The sequence below is a fragment of the Eleutherodactylus coqui genome, chromosome 8, assembly GCF_035609145.1.
Source record: "Eleutherodactylus coqui strain aEleCoq1 chromosome 8, aEleCoq1.hap1, whole genome shotgun sequence".
In the NCBI taxonomy this organism is placed as follows: domain Eukaryota; kingdom Metazoa; phylum Chordata; class Amphibia; order Anura; family Eleutherodactylidae; genus Eleutherodactylus; species Eleutherodactylus coqui.
Genome location: NC_089844.1, coordinates 152,844,064 through 152,857,752, shown reverse-complemented (window position 1 = coordinate 152,857,752; position 13,689 = coordinate 152,844,064).

Sequence of the window (13,689 nt, the reverse complement as noted above, 5' to 3'; positions counted from 1 at the left end):
GATACTGCAGACAGCATTATGTATGATAGGCTTAGATACACAGCTCAGCAGACACTATCACACAAGAGGCTTAGATACTGCAGACAGCATTATGTATGATAAGCTTAGATACACAGCTTAGTGGACACTATCACACGAGGCTTATATCCTGCAGACAGCATTATGTATCATAGGCTTAGATACACAGCTCAGCAGACAGTATCACACCAGGGGCTTAGATACTGCAGACAGCATTATGTATGATAGGCTTAGATACACAGCTTAGCAGACAGTATCACACAAGAGGCTTAGATACTGCAGACAACATTATGTATGATAGGCTTAGATACACAGCTCAGCAGACACTATCACACAAGAGGCTTAGATACTGCAGACAGCATTATGTATGATAGGCTTAGATACACAGCTCAGCAGACACTATCACACAAGAGGTTTAGATACTGCAGACAGCATTATGAACGATAGGCTTAGATACACAGCTCAGCAGACACTATCAGACAAGAGGCTTAGATACTGCAGATAGCATTATGTACGATAGGCTTAGATACACAGCTCAGCAGACAGTGTCACACAAGAGGCTTAGATCCTGCAGGCAGCATTATGTATGATAGGCTTAGATACACAGCTCAGCAGACACTATCACACAAGAGGCTTAGATACTGCAGACAGCATTATGTACGATAGGCTTAGATACACAGCCTAGCGGACACTATCACACAAGAGGCTTATATCCTGCAGACAGCATTATGTATCATAGGCTTAGATACACAGCTCAGCAGACACTATCAGACAAGAGGCTTAGATACTGCAGACAGCATTATGTACGATAGGCTTAGATACACAGCTCAGCGGACAGTATCACACAAGAGGCTTAGATACTGCAGACAGCATTATGTACGATAGGCTTAGATACACAGCTCAGCAAACACTATCAGACAAGAGGCTTAGATACTGCAGACAACATTATGTACGATAGGCTTAGATACACAGCTCAGCGGACACTATCAGACAAGAGGCTTAGATACTGCAGACAACATTATGTACGATAGGCTTAGATACACAGCCTAGCGGACATAATCACACAAGAGGCTTAGATACTGCAGACAGCATTATGTATGATAGGCTTAGATACACAGCTCAGCAGACACTATCACACCAGGGGCTTAGATACTGCAGACAGCATTGTGTATGATAGGCTTAGATACACAGCTCAGCAGACAGTATAACACCAGGGGCTTAGATACTGCAGACAGCATTGTGTATGATAGGCTTAGATACACAGCTTAGCAGACAGTATCACACCAGGGGCTTAGATACTGCAGACAGCATTATGTATGATAGGCTTAGATACACAGCTCAGCAGACAGTATCACACCAGGGGCTTAGATACTGCAGACAGCATTATGTATGACAGGCTTAGATACACAGCTCAGCAGACAGTATAACACCAGGGGCTTAGATACTGCAGACAGCATTATGTATGATAGGCTTAGATACACAGCTTAGCAGACAGTATCACACCAGGGGCTTAGATACTGCAGACAGCATTATGTATGATAGGCTTAGATACACAGCTTAGCAGACAGTATCACACCAGGGGCTTAGATACTGCAGACAGCATTATGTATGATAGGCTTAGATACACAGCTCAGCAGACAGTATAACACCAGGGGCTTAGATACTGCAGACAGCATTATGTATGATAGGCTTAGATACACAGCTTAGCAGACAGTATCACACCAGGGGCTTAGATACTGCAGACAGCATTGTGTATGACAGGCTTAGATACACAGCTCAGCAGACAGTATAACACCAGGGGCTTAGATACTGCAGACAGCATTATGTATGATAGGCTTAGATACACAGCTTAGCAGACAGTATCACACCAGGGGCTTAGATACTGCAGACAGCATTGTGTATGACAGGCTTAGATACACAGCTTAGCAGACAGTATCACACCAGGGGCTTAGATCCTGCAGACAGCATTATGTATGACAGGCTTAAATACACAGTTCAGCGGACAGTATCACACAAGAGGCTTAGATACTGCAGACAGCATTATGTATGACAGGCTTAAATACGCGGTTCCGACAGGATTCAGGTGTTTTTCTTATTTTGTCCCTTCGCATTATATGATGACCGTGTCCTCCATATCGGTACAGTCAGCCGCCATCTATAAATGAATGGGGGCAGAAGACCCCACAGCTGCTTTCTATAGATCTGTCCATTTAAAGGAACATTATGCCATAGTTTTAATAGTATGATGAGAACCCCCATCAGAGATCTCTGCCCCCTGCGGCCATACTACATCTTGTTTCTGGATCAGCAGAGACTTTATCTCCCCACCTGACTAATTCCTGTAGTTACAGATGTAGCAGAGCTGATTATGTCAGACTCTGTGATTGTTACTACAGCCAGCGTCTTCTAAAAAGAATAGCACCTAAATAGAACCCCTCTCTCCCCGCAACGGGGAAAATCCCTCCTTCTCCCCTGCAGGGGAGCCCCTCTCTCTCCGCTATAGGGATATCCCTCCAGCTCCCCTGCAGGGGAAGCGCTCTGTGCCCGCTACGGGGGAATTCCTAATTTTCCCCTAGAGGGGAACCCCTCTCTCTCCCGTGAGATGAAGGGAGTCCCCAGTGATGAAGGGAAGTCCCATGGGTCTATCTCTACTCTCTGTCTCTCATCCTGGAATAGGAGCACTTTTTTTCTGCAACTCGCAGCTCCCAATCGTGTGAATGGGCAATTTCACCACTAATTAATCTTGGGACTTGATAAGGGAAATGATTAGAGATGAGCGAGTGTACTCGGAAAAGCACTACTCGCTCGAGTAATTGGCTTTATCCGAGTATCGCTGTGCTCGTCCCTGAAGATTCGGGTGCCGGCACGGAGCGGGGAGCTGCAGGGGAGAGCGGGGAGGAACGGAGGGGAGATCTTTCTCTCCCTCTCTCCCGCCCGCTCTCCCCTGCTCCCCGCTGCGACTCACCTGTCAGCCGCAGCGGCACCCGAATCTTCAGGGACAAGCACAGCGATACTCGGATAAAGCACATTACTCGAGCGAGTAGTGCTTATCCGAGTACGCTCGCTCATCTCTAGAAATGGTCCATTCACACACTTTTCGCTGGAGTTAGCCACAATTGTTGTTTTGCATGGATATCTTCTGCGTGATTTTCACACCCATATGAATGGGCCCTTAAAGCTGCGACTTCTGCTGTGAATGCAATGTGTTTTGTGACAAAAGCACAGTGTCTCTGGAACATGCGATTTTCATACATGTGATAAATCTGGTGACCAGGGGGCCACAGAAGTGTGACAATGTTGTGGGGGCTTCCTGTGACCCCCTTGTGTGTGCGGCCGAGCATTATCTTTCTGGAAGCTGCCATGAAAGGAACACATGTGGCTGCAGGATGTCCTGAACATATCGCCGAGCTGTCATTGTCCCTCCTACCACTACTAGGGGTGACCGACTGTTGTATGCGATGGCCCCCCAGACCAGCAGGGGGCAGTGTGCCGCTCAACAGCAAAGGCAGGATTGAAGCACTCACCTCCAGGCACAAACACGGCCGTGGTCAGCGCCCAAACTAAACCTGCATTCATCATTGAAGACAACCCGGTTCCACTCCGCAGCGTCCAGTATCATTGCTCATTACACCCGTGTAAACGAAGGCGACGGTGGCTGTCAGAGGCCGTACATGTAATGGGGGCTGTGTGACCAAATGTCCGACCAAGTGCCTGAAAATGGTTCTGACAGACACAGGGTTAGAAACGGTTAGAGCTGCTCGTGCTTGTCGGATGATCAGTGGTCCTCTCTACTGGTGGTCTGTAGGGGGTCCTGAGCCCGGTCACCTAGTGTGCCCTCACACATCCACTGGTCCCAACACCCCCTAACAGTCTGGTCAGATACTCATCTCTACTGGTGATCTGTAGGGGGCGTCCTGAGCCCGGTCACCTAGTGTGCCCTCACACATCCACTGGTCCCAACACCTCCTAACAGTCTGGTCAGATACTCATCTCTACTGGTGATCTGTAGGGGGCGTCCTGAGCCCGGTCGCCTTGTGTGCCCTCACACATCCACTGGATCCAACACCTCCTAACAGTCTGGTCAGACGCTCCTCTCTACTGGTGGTCTGTCGGGGGTCCTGAGCCCGGTCACCTTGTGTGCTCTCACACATCCACTGGTCCCAACACCCCCTAACAGTCTGGTCAGATACTCATCTCTACTGGTGATCTGTAGGGGGCGTCCTGAGCCCGGTCACCTTGTGTGCCCTCACACATCCACTGGATCCAACACCTCCTAACAGTCTGGTCAGACGCTCCTCTCTACTGGTGGTCTGTTGGGTGTCCTGAGCCCGGTCACCTTGTGTGCCCTCACACATCCACTAGTCCCAACACCCCCTAACAGTCTGGTCAGATGCTCCTCTCTACTGGTGGTCTGTAGGGGGTCCTGAGCCCGGTCACCTTGTGTGCCCTCATACATCCACTGGTCCCAACACCCGCTAACAGTCTGGTCAGATGCTCCTCTCTACTGGTGGTCTGTCGGGGGTCCTGAGCCCGGTCACCTTGTGTGCCCTCACACATCCACTAGTCCCAACACCCCCTAACAGTCTGGTCAGATGCTCCTCTCTACTGGTGGTCTGTAGGGGGTCCTGAACCCGGTCACCTTGTGTGCCCTCACACATCCACTGGTCCCAACACCCCCTAACAGTCTGGTCAGATACTCATCTCTACTGGTGATCTGTAGGGGGTCCTGAGCCCGGTCACCTAGTGTGCCCTCACACATCCACTGGTCCCAACACCCCCTAACAGTCTGGTCAGATACTCATCTCTACTGGTGATCTGTAGGGGGCGTCCTGAGCCCGGTCACCTAGTGTGCCCTCACACATCCACTGGTCCCAACACCTCCTAACAGTCTGGTCAGATACTCATCTCTACTGGTGATCTGTAGGGGGCGTCCTGAGCCCGGTCGCCTTGTGTGCCCTCACACATCCACTGGATCCAACACCTCCTAACAGTCTGGTCAGACGCTCCTCTCTACTGGTGGTCTGTCGGGGGTCCTGAGCCCGGTCACCTTGTGTGCTCTCACACATCCACTGGTCCCAACACCCCCTAACAGTCTGGTCAGATACTCATCTCTACTGGTGATCTCTAGGGGGCGTCCTGAGCCCGGTCACCTTGTGTGCCCTCACACATCCACTGGATCCAACACCTCCTAACAGTCTGGTCAGACGCTCCTCTCTACTGGTGGTCTGTTGGGTGTCCTGAGCCCGGTCACCTTGTGTGCCCTCACACATCCACTAGTCCCAACACCCCCTAACAGTCTGGTCAGATGCTCCTCTCTACTGGTGGTCTGTAGGGGGTCCTGAGCCCGGTCACCTTGTGTGCCCTCATACATCCACTGGTCCCAACACCCGCTAACAGTCTGGTCAGATGCTCCTCTCTACTGGTGGTCTGTCGGGGGTCCTGAGCCCGGTCACCTTGTGTGCCCTCACACATCCACTAGTCCCAACACCCCCTAACAGTCTGGTCAGATGCTCCTCTCTACTGGTGGTCTGTAGGGGGTCCTGAACCCGGTCACCTTGTGTGCCCTCACACATCCACTGGTCCCAACACCCGCTAACAGTCTGGTCAGATGCTCCTCTCTACTGGTGGTCTGTCGGGGGTCCTGAGCCCGGTCACCTTGTGTGCCCTCACACATCCACTGGTCCCAACACCCCCTAACAGTCTGGTCAGACGCTCCTCTCTACTGGTGGTCTGTCGGGGGGTCCTTAGCCCGATCACCTTGTGTGCCAACTGGTCCCAACACCTCCTAACAGTCTGGACAGAATGGACCGGTGGGGGACAATTCATTGATACGACCATCCAGCTTCTTAGATCCCAATAATGCGCCCCTCTCAGACTCTGGTAACGGGGTGACATCTCTTCTCTACATCGTAGAGGCGTCTTGTGGCCAACAAGCTCTACACAAGCGGAAGAAGAGGTCACTACACACAAGGAACGGGATTGGTTTTTTTTTTGACCAAGTGTATATGCTGAAGTTTCTTGCATCCAATCAGCCTGCCTCCCTGGGATGTCACAAGTGGGAGGTGAAAGGTGTTGCTGGGGATCCCTTAAGACACTGGGGGGGGGGGGGGGGGGGGGGGCAGAACCTTCTTGGCCAGCACTACAGGAGATTGCACCATCTACAGGTACTGCCCGCCCCAGCTTGTCTACTAGCACCGATATTTGATCCGATCTAACCAGTAGGATCTGGTGTTACCTTTTACTTCTTTTGTTTCTGTATCTGTTTCCTATGTACTGCAGTGTTTCAGTAATAAAGTCTTACTTTTCTAAGTGCGGTCCTTGTTGCTCCATAACTTTGCCTGCAGTGAGCACCCCCTGAACCCCCCCCCCCCCGACCCCCCTACATTACCAGAGTTCAGGTGGATAATCTGCCTTAGGCTAACTTCACATAGGTGACTGTGATTTCAGGCCGTGTATCACAGCCCTGTATTGGGCTCACCAACAAGCGATTTCCCCACAGATGCGAGACGTTTGTATCTCAAAACCGCCTCACATCACTCCGGCGCGACTGACAGCCATGGCGGAGGATCGTGGAGGTTCTCCAATTGTTTTCAATGTGGAAACCTCGCATCACACCGTGTGCACCTAGAACGTGCCGCGAGGCTGCTGCCAAACCCATTGATAACAATGGGCGCTGCGATGTGAGAGCACACACAAAGATAGGATGTGCTGCGATCTGTGTATCAAAAGAGTGCGGTTTATATTAGTGCGAGATTTTTGCCATCTTACCACTTTTTTCTGCATGGCAGCACGCCTCCATCCAGGCGGAGCCTTTAGACCTGTTCATTCTGATCCGCTTAGTTCATGAATAGAATTCTAGAGCTACAGTGAAGACTGACATACAGGCAAAATAGTTAGACTGCATCTACACAGTCAAGTGCGATATTCCAAATATGAAATGCATTCTTTTCAATCGATTTATTCACATGTACGATTTTTTTTGCAGGGGAAGGGAAATACCATATATACATTTTTTAATGCTGAAAAAGCCCCCCTCGGCTTATACTTGAGTGAGGTGAAAAAAAACAACAAAAATCCCCCCCGCAATACTTACCTCCCAGCCTGCGTCTGTGTCACTGGCGTGATGGTCTCCCCGGCGGTGCGGCAAGCTGCTTGAGAATTCTCCCCGCTGTCATCTCCCTGCTCAGCTTTGAATTCCCCCACTGTCAGTGCTGTAATTTGATTGAGGACCAGCCAATCACAACCGGCGCTCGATCATTCACAGCCATTCAGTGAATGACATCGCTGAATGGCTGTGATTGGTTTATCGAGCACCGTCTGTGATTGGCTGGCGCTCAATCCAATCACAGTGCTTACTTACACAGCGCTGACGGCGGGGAATTCAAAGCTGAGCAGGGAGATGACAGCGGGGAGATTTCTCAAGCAGCTTGCCGCACCGCCGGGGACACAGACGCCGGCTGGGAGGTGAGCGTTGCATTTTTTCTTTACCTAGTATATACTGGAGTATAGCTTGGCTTATACTCGAGGCAATAAGTCTTACTAGTTTTTTGCGGTAAAACTTATTGACTCTGCTTATATTCGGGTCGGCTAATACTTGAGTATATACGGTAAAGCGCAGCATGTTCCATCTTTGGGGGTTCCCCCGGAACACCTTGTCCATCGTTTCCAATGGGATCTTAAAAGACGTTGCACGGCCCTCACATGCGAGTGTGATATGACGTTTCCCAGCACTTGCGATCCTCGGACGCAGATGTAACACGAGCCTGAGGATCGCAATTTCACAGAAGTGACGCGGGGTATTTTTGAATGAAAAAACGCCTTGCCATGATAAAGGCATGTTGGCAAGCGCAATATCTGGCCGCATCGTCTCTAATCCACCCGTAGGCTACCTGCACACGGCCAAGCGCGATATTGGCCCGATATCAAGTTCAAGAAAGTGCGATGTATCTGCGCTTCCCATCGCTTTCTATGCGTTTTCCTGTCGCAATGCGTGATGCGTTCCGAGGAACGGAAACATATAGCACATACCGCGGTTCATATTCGTCTGGGACTTGTGCAGCTCACAACGCACAAATCTCACGCAATTTTTGTGGCCGTGTCTAAAAAAAAAATCACAATTGCGTTCATGAGACGTCTGAGCGGCAGCGATGCTTTTACTTGCCATGACATCGCTGCCGCTTGCGATTTTCTCACGATGGACAATAGGACTTTCTAATGTTAAAAACGCATTACATAAAAATCGCAAGTTTGTGCTTTGCAACGCAAAATAAAGGAGGCTCCAAGGGGAACATGGGAGATTTAAAAAAAAGGCAAAACGCATAAAAATAGGGCAGTGAAAATGTTGCACATGAGAAGGAAACCACTGAAAATCATTGGTTTCATAATTCTGCGTTTTTACTTTCTCTCACATTGCGAGAAAATTGCGCAATTTTATCGCCTGTGAAACTGGTCTAAGGGGGTATATATATATATTCACATGGGCATTTTTTTTAGCCTTGAAAATTCGGCCAAGATTTTTGTGCGATTTTCATGTGTTTCTGTGACAATTGTCTGCGCAATTTTCATCCCCTTTGCATCTGTTTTTTACGTGTGTAACCCCACCCACCCCAATAAAATGCAGGATGGGTCAAATGATGTAATCAAAGGTTCTGAACACTTTTTTTGTGCTTGCCCTTGGGGCAGATCACATGACATCAGACTGGATGGGGTAATGCTATGGCTCATCAGGTGCTGTGGTACTACAGCTCCCAGCATGCCAGCTGTATAATAACCCCTATAAGACAAGCTTGGAGCACAGCAGCGCAGGAAAATAAAATGGGGGAGACCACTGTGAATACTGCACGCAAATGTGCGCTCTCGCGGATGGCAGGCACATACATGGCTCCTATTACTTCTATAGTCCTCTTCATCCTGAACCTCCTTGTTCATGAATAGAATTACAAAATGACAGTGGAGACTGACACAGCAATGAATGGGATGGAAAGGGGCTATTAAAATGTAACTTATATCTGTAGTATATACTATTCAAGCTGGGACAAGCGATTGGCGTAGCCGGAGGGCACTGCTGCCGGGTCACACATGCAGCTCATAGCTGAAATAAATGGTTTATCAGCACAGTGCCCCCATAACCTTGCCGTGTGTACTGCAGGTGGTGACTCACTGGTCTGACCGGCCTATAACGCAGGTATATCCCGCTGTACCCGCCCGCTCACTGTGTTTTTAGACTGCTGTGATCCTGTTAACTCTTCCCCTGCCTGAGCTGGAAGACACAATGTAGCAAAGTTCTGGGCACCCCACTTTAAACAAGACATCGACAAACTGAAGCAAGTTCAGAGAAGAGTCACCAAGATGGTGAGCGGGCTGCAAATCATGTTCTATGAGGTACGGTTAAAGGATCTGGGAATGTTTAGCTTGCAAAAAAGAAGGCTGAGAGGAGACTTAATAGCTGTTTACAAATATCTGAAGGGCTGTCACAGTGCAGAGGGATCAGCCCTATTCTCATCTGTACAAGGAAAGACTAGAAGCAATGGGATGAAAGTGAAAGGGAGGAAACACGGATTAGATATTAGACAGCAAGGGTGATCAATGAGTGCAACAGGTTGCAATGGGAGGTGGTGAGTTCTCCTTCAATGGGAGTCTTCAAACAAAGGCTGGATAAATATCTGTCTGGGATGATTTAGTGAATCCTGCACTGAGCAGGGGGTTGGTCCCGATGACCCTGGAGGTCCCTTCCAACTCTGCCATTCTATGATTCTATGAAAGCTGTGTGCTAACCAACAGGGCCAAACAGGCAGTCACTCAGCTTTGTTGGTGCCCTACATTGCAACATAATGGGGTATCTACTCCAGCATTATCAAGAAAACTGATATGCAGGCCTACAGGAAAGCCAACTGGTCATCACTCAATTGTCACCCAGCTTTCCAAGAAGCAGATGGAAGTAATGAAATGATGTAACTCAGCAACTTCAGCGTCAGAGAAGCTAAAGAATGCTTCATGTAGTCCCCACCGCACCCCAAGTAATTACTGCAAGCAAAGCTTTCACAACTCCTAAAATGAAAACTGTGGTGACTGTCGCCATCTAGTGCCAAGAACATAAATAGCACTGACTCAAACTACAATGCCTCTCTATGCAAATGAATGCTTCCAGTTACTAACAAGTGGAGGCAATGTGGTACATAGGGGGCAGTATTATAGTAGTTATATTCTTGTACAGAGGGGGCAGTATTATTGTAGTTATAGTTTTGTACATACGGGGCAGTATTATAGTAGTTATATTCTTGTACAGAGGGGGCAGTATTATTGTAGTTATAGTTTTGTACATACGGGGCAGTATTATAGTAGTTATATTCTTGTACATAGGGGGCAGTATTATAGTAGTTATATTCTTGTACACAGGGGGCAGTATTATAGTAGTTATATTCTTGTATATAGGAGGCAGTATTATAGTAGTTATAGTCTTGTATATAGGAGGCAGTATTATAGTAGTTATAGTCTTGTACATAGGGGGCAGTATTATAGTAGTTATATTCTTGTACATAGGAGGAAGTATTATAGTAGTTATAGTCTTGTACATAGGAGGCAGTATTATAGTAGGTATATTCTTGTACATAGGGGGCAGTATTATAGTAGTTATAGTCTTGTACATAGAGGGCAGTATTATAGTAGTTATATTCTTGTACATAGGAGCAGTATTATAGTAGTTATATTCTTGTACATAGGAGGCAGTATTATAGTAGTTATATTCTTGTACATAGGGGGCAGTATTATAGTAGTTATATTCTTGTACATAGTGGACAGTATTATAGTAGTTATATTCTTGTACATAGGGGGCAGTATTATAGTAGTTATATTCTTGTACATAGGGAGCAGTATTATAGCAATTATATTCTTGAACATAGGGGCATTATTACAGTAGTTATATTCTTGTACATAGGAGGCAGTATTATAGTAGTTATATTCTTCTACATAGGAGCAGTATTATAGTAGTTATATTCTTGTACATGGGGAGCAGTATTATAGTAGTTATATTCTTGTACATAGGAGGCAGTATTATAGTAGTTATATTCTTGTACATAGTGGGCAGTATTATAGTAGTTATATTCTTGTACATAGGGAGCAGTATTATAGTAGTTATATTCTTATACATAGGGAGGCAGTATTATAGTAGTTATATTCTTGTACATAGGAGGCAGTATTATAGTAGTTATATTCTTGTACATAGGAGGCAGTATTATAGTAGTTATATTCTTGTACATAGGGGGCAGTATTATAGTAGTTATATTCTTGTACATAGGAGCAGTATTATAGTAGTTATATTCTTGTACATAGGAGGCAGTATTATAGTAGTTATATTCTTGTACATAGGGGGCAGTATTATAGTAGTTATATTCTTGTACATAGTGGACAGTATTATAGTAGTTATATTCTTGTACATAGGGGGCAGTATTATAGTAGTTATATTCTTGTACATAGGGAGCAGTATTATAGCAATTATATTCTTGAACATAGGGGCATTATTACAGTAGTTATATTCTTGTACATAGGAGGCAGTATTATAGTAGTTATATTCTTCTACATAGGAGCAGTATTATAGTAGTTATATTCTTGTACATGGGGAGCAGTATTATAGTAGTTATATTCTTGTACATAGGAGGCAGTATTATAGTAGTTATATTCTTGTACATAGTGGGCAGTATTATAGTAGTTATATTCTTGTACATAGGGAGCAGTATTATAGTAGTTATATTCTTATACATAGGGAGGCAGTATTATAGTAGTTATATTCTTGTACATAGGAGGCAGTATTATAGTAGTTATATTCTTGTACATAGGAGGCAGTATTATAGTAGTTATATTCTTGTACATAGGGGGCAGTATTATAGTAGTTATATTCTTGTACATAGGGGGCAGTATTATAGTAGTTCTATTCTTCTACATAGGGGGCAGTATTATAGTAGTTCTATTCTTGTACATAGGAGGCAGTATTATAGTAGTTATATTCTTGTAGATAGGGGCAGTATTATAGTAGTTATATTTTTGTACATAGGGGGCAGTATTATAGTAGTTATATTCTTGTATATAGGGGGCAGTATTATAGTAGTTATACTCTTGTACATAGGGGCAGTATTATAGTAGTTATGTTCTTGTACATAGGAGACAGTATTATAGTAGTTATATTCTTGTATATAGGGGGCAGTATTATAGAAGTTATATTCTTGTACATAGGGGACAGTATTATAGTAGTTATATTCTTGTACATAGGGGGAAGTATTATAGTAGTTATATTCTTGTACATAGGGAGCAGTATTATAGTAGTTATATTCTTGTACATAGGAGGCAGTATTAGAGTAGTTATATTCTTGTACATAGGGGGCAGTATTATAGTAGTTCTATTCTTCTAAATAGGGGGCAGTATTATAGTAGTTCTATTCTTGTACATAGGAGGCAGTATTATAGTAGTTATATTCTTGTAGATAGGGGCAGTATTATAGTAGTTATATTTTTGTACATAGGGGGCAGTATTATAGTAGTTATATTCTTGTATATAGGGGGCAGTATTATAGTAGTTATACTCTTGTACATAGGGGGCAGTATTATAGTAGTTATGTTCTTGTACATAGGAGACAGTATTATAGTAGTTATATTCTTGTATATAGGGGGCAGTATTATAGAAGTTATATTCTTGTACATAGGGGACAGTATTATAGTAGTTATATTCTTGTACATAGGGGGAAGTATTATAGTAGTTATATTCTTGTACATAGGGAGCAGTATTAGAGTAGTTATATTCTTGTACATAGGGGGCAGTATTATAGTAGTTATATTCTTGTACATAGGGGGCAGTATTATAGTAGTTATATTCTTGTACATGGGAGCAGTATTATAGTAGTTATATTCTTGTACATAGGGGGCAGTGTTATAGTAGTTATATTCTCGTACATAGGAGGCACTATTATAGTTGGTATATTCTTGTACAAAGGGGGAAGTATTACAGTAGTTGTATTCTTGTATATAGGAGCAGTATTATAGTAGTTATATTCTTCTACATAGGAGGCAGTATTATAGTAGTTATATTCTTGTACATAGTGGACAGTATTATAGTAGTTATATTGTTGTACATAGGAGGCAGTATTATAGTAGTTATATTGTTGTACATAGGAGGCAGTATTATAGTAGTTATATTCTTGTACATAGGAGGCAGTATTATAGTAGTTATATTCTTGTACATAGGAGGCAGTATAATAGTAGTTATATTCTTGTACATAGGAGGCAGTATTATAGTAGTTATATTCTTGTACATAGGGGGCAGTATTATAGTAGTTATATTCTTGTACATAGGGGGCAGTATTATAGTAGTTCTATTCTTGTACATAGGAGGCAGTATTATAGTAGTTATATTCTTGTAGATAGGGGCAGTATTATAGTAGTTATATTCTTGTATATAGGGGGCAGTATTATAGTAGTTATACTTTTGTACATAGGGGGGCAGTATTATAGTAGTTATGTTCTTGTACATAGGAGACAGTATTATAGTAGTTATATTCTTGTATATAGGGGGCAGTATTATAGAAGTTATATTCTTGTACATAGGGGACAGTATTATAGTAGTTATATTCTTGTACATAGGGGGCAGTATTATAGTAGGTATATTCTTGTACATAGGGGGAAGTA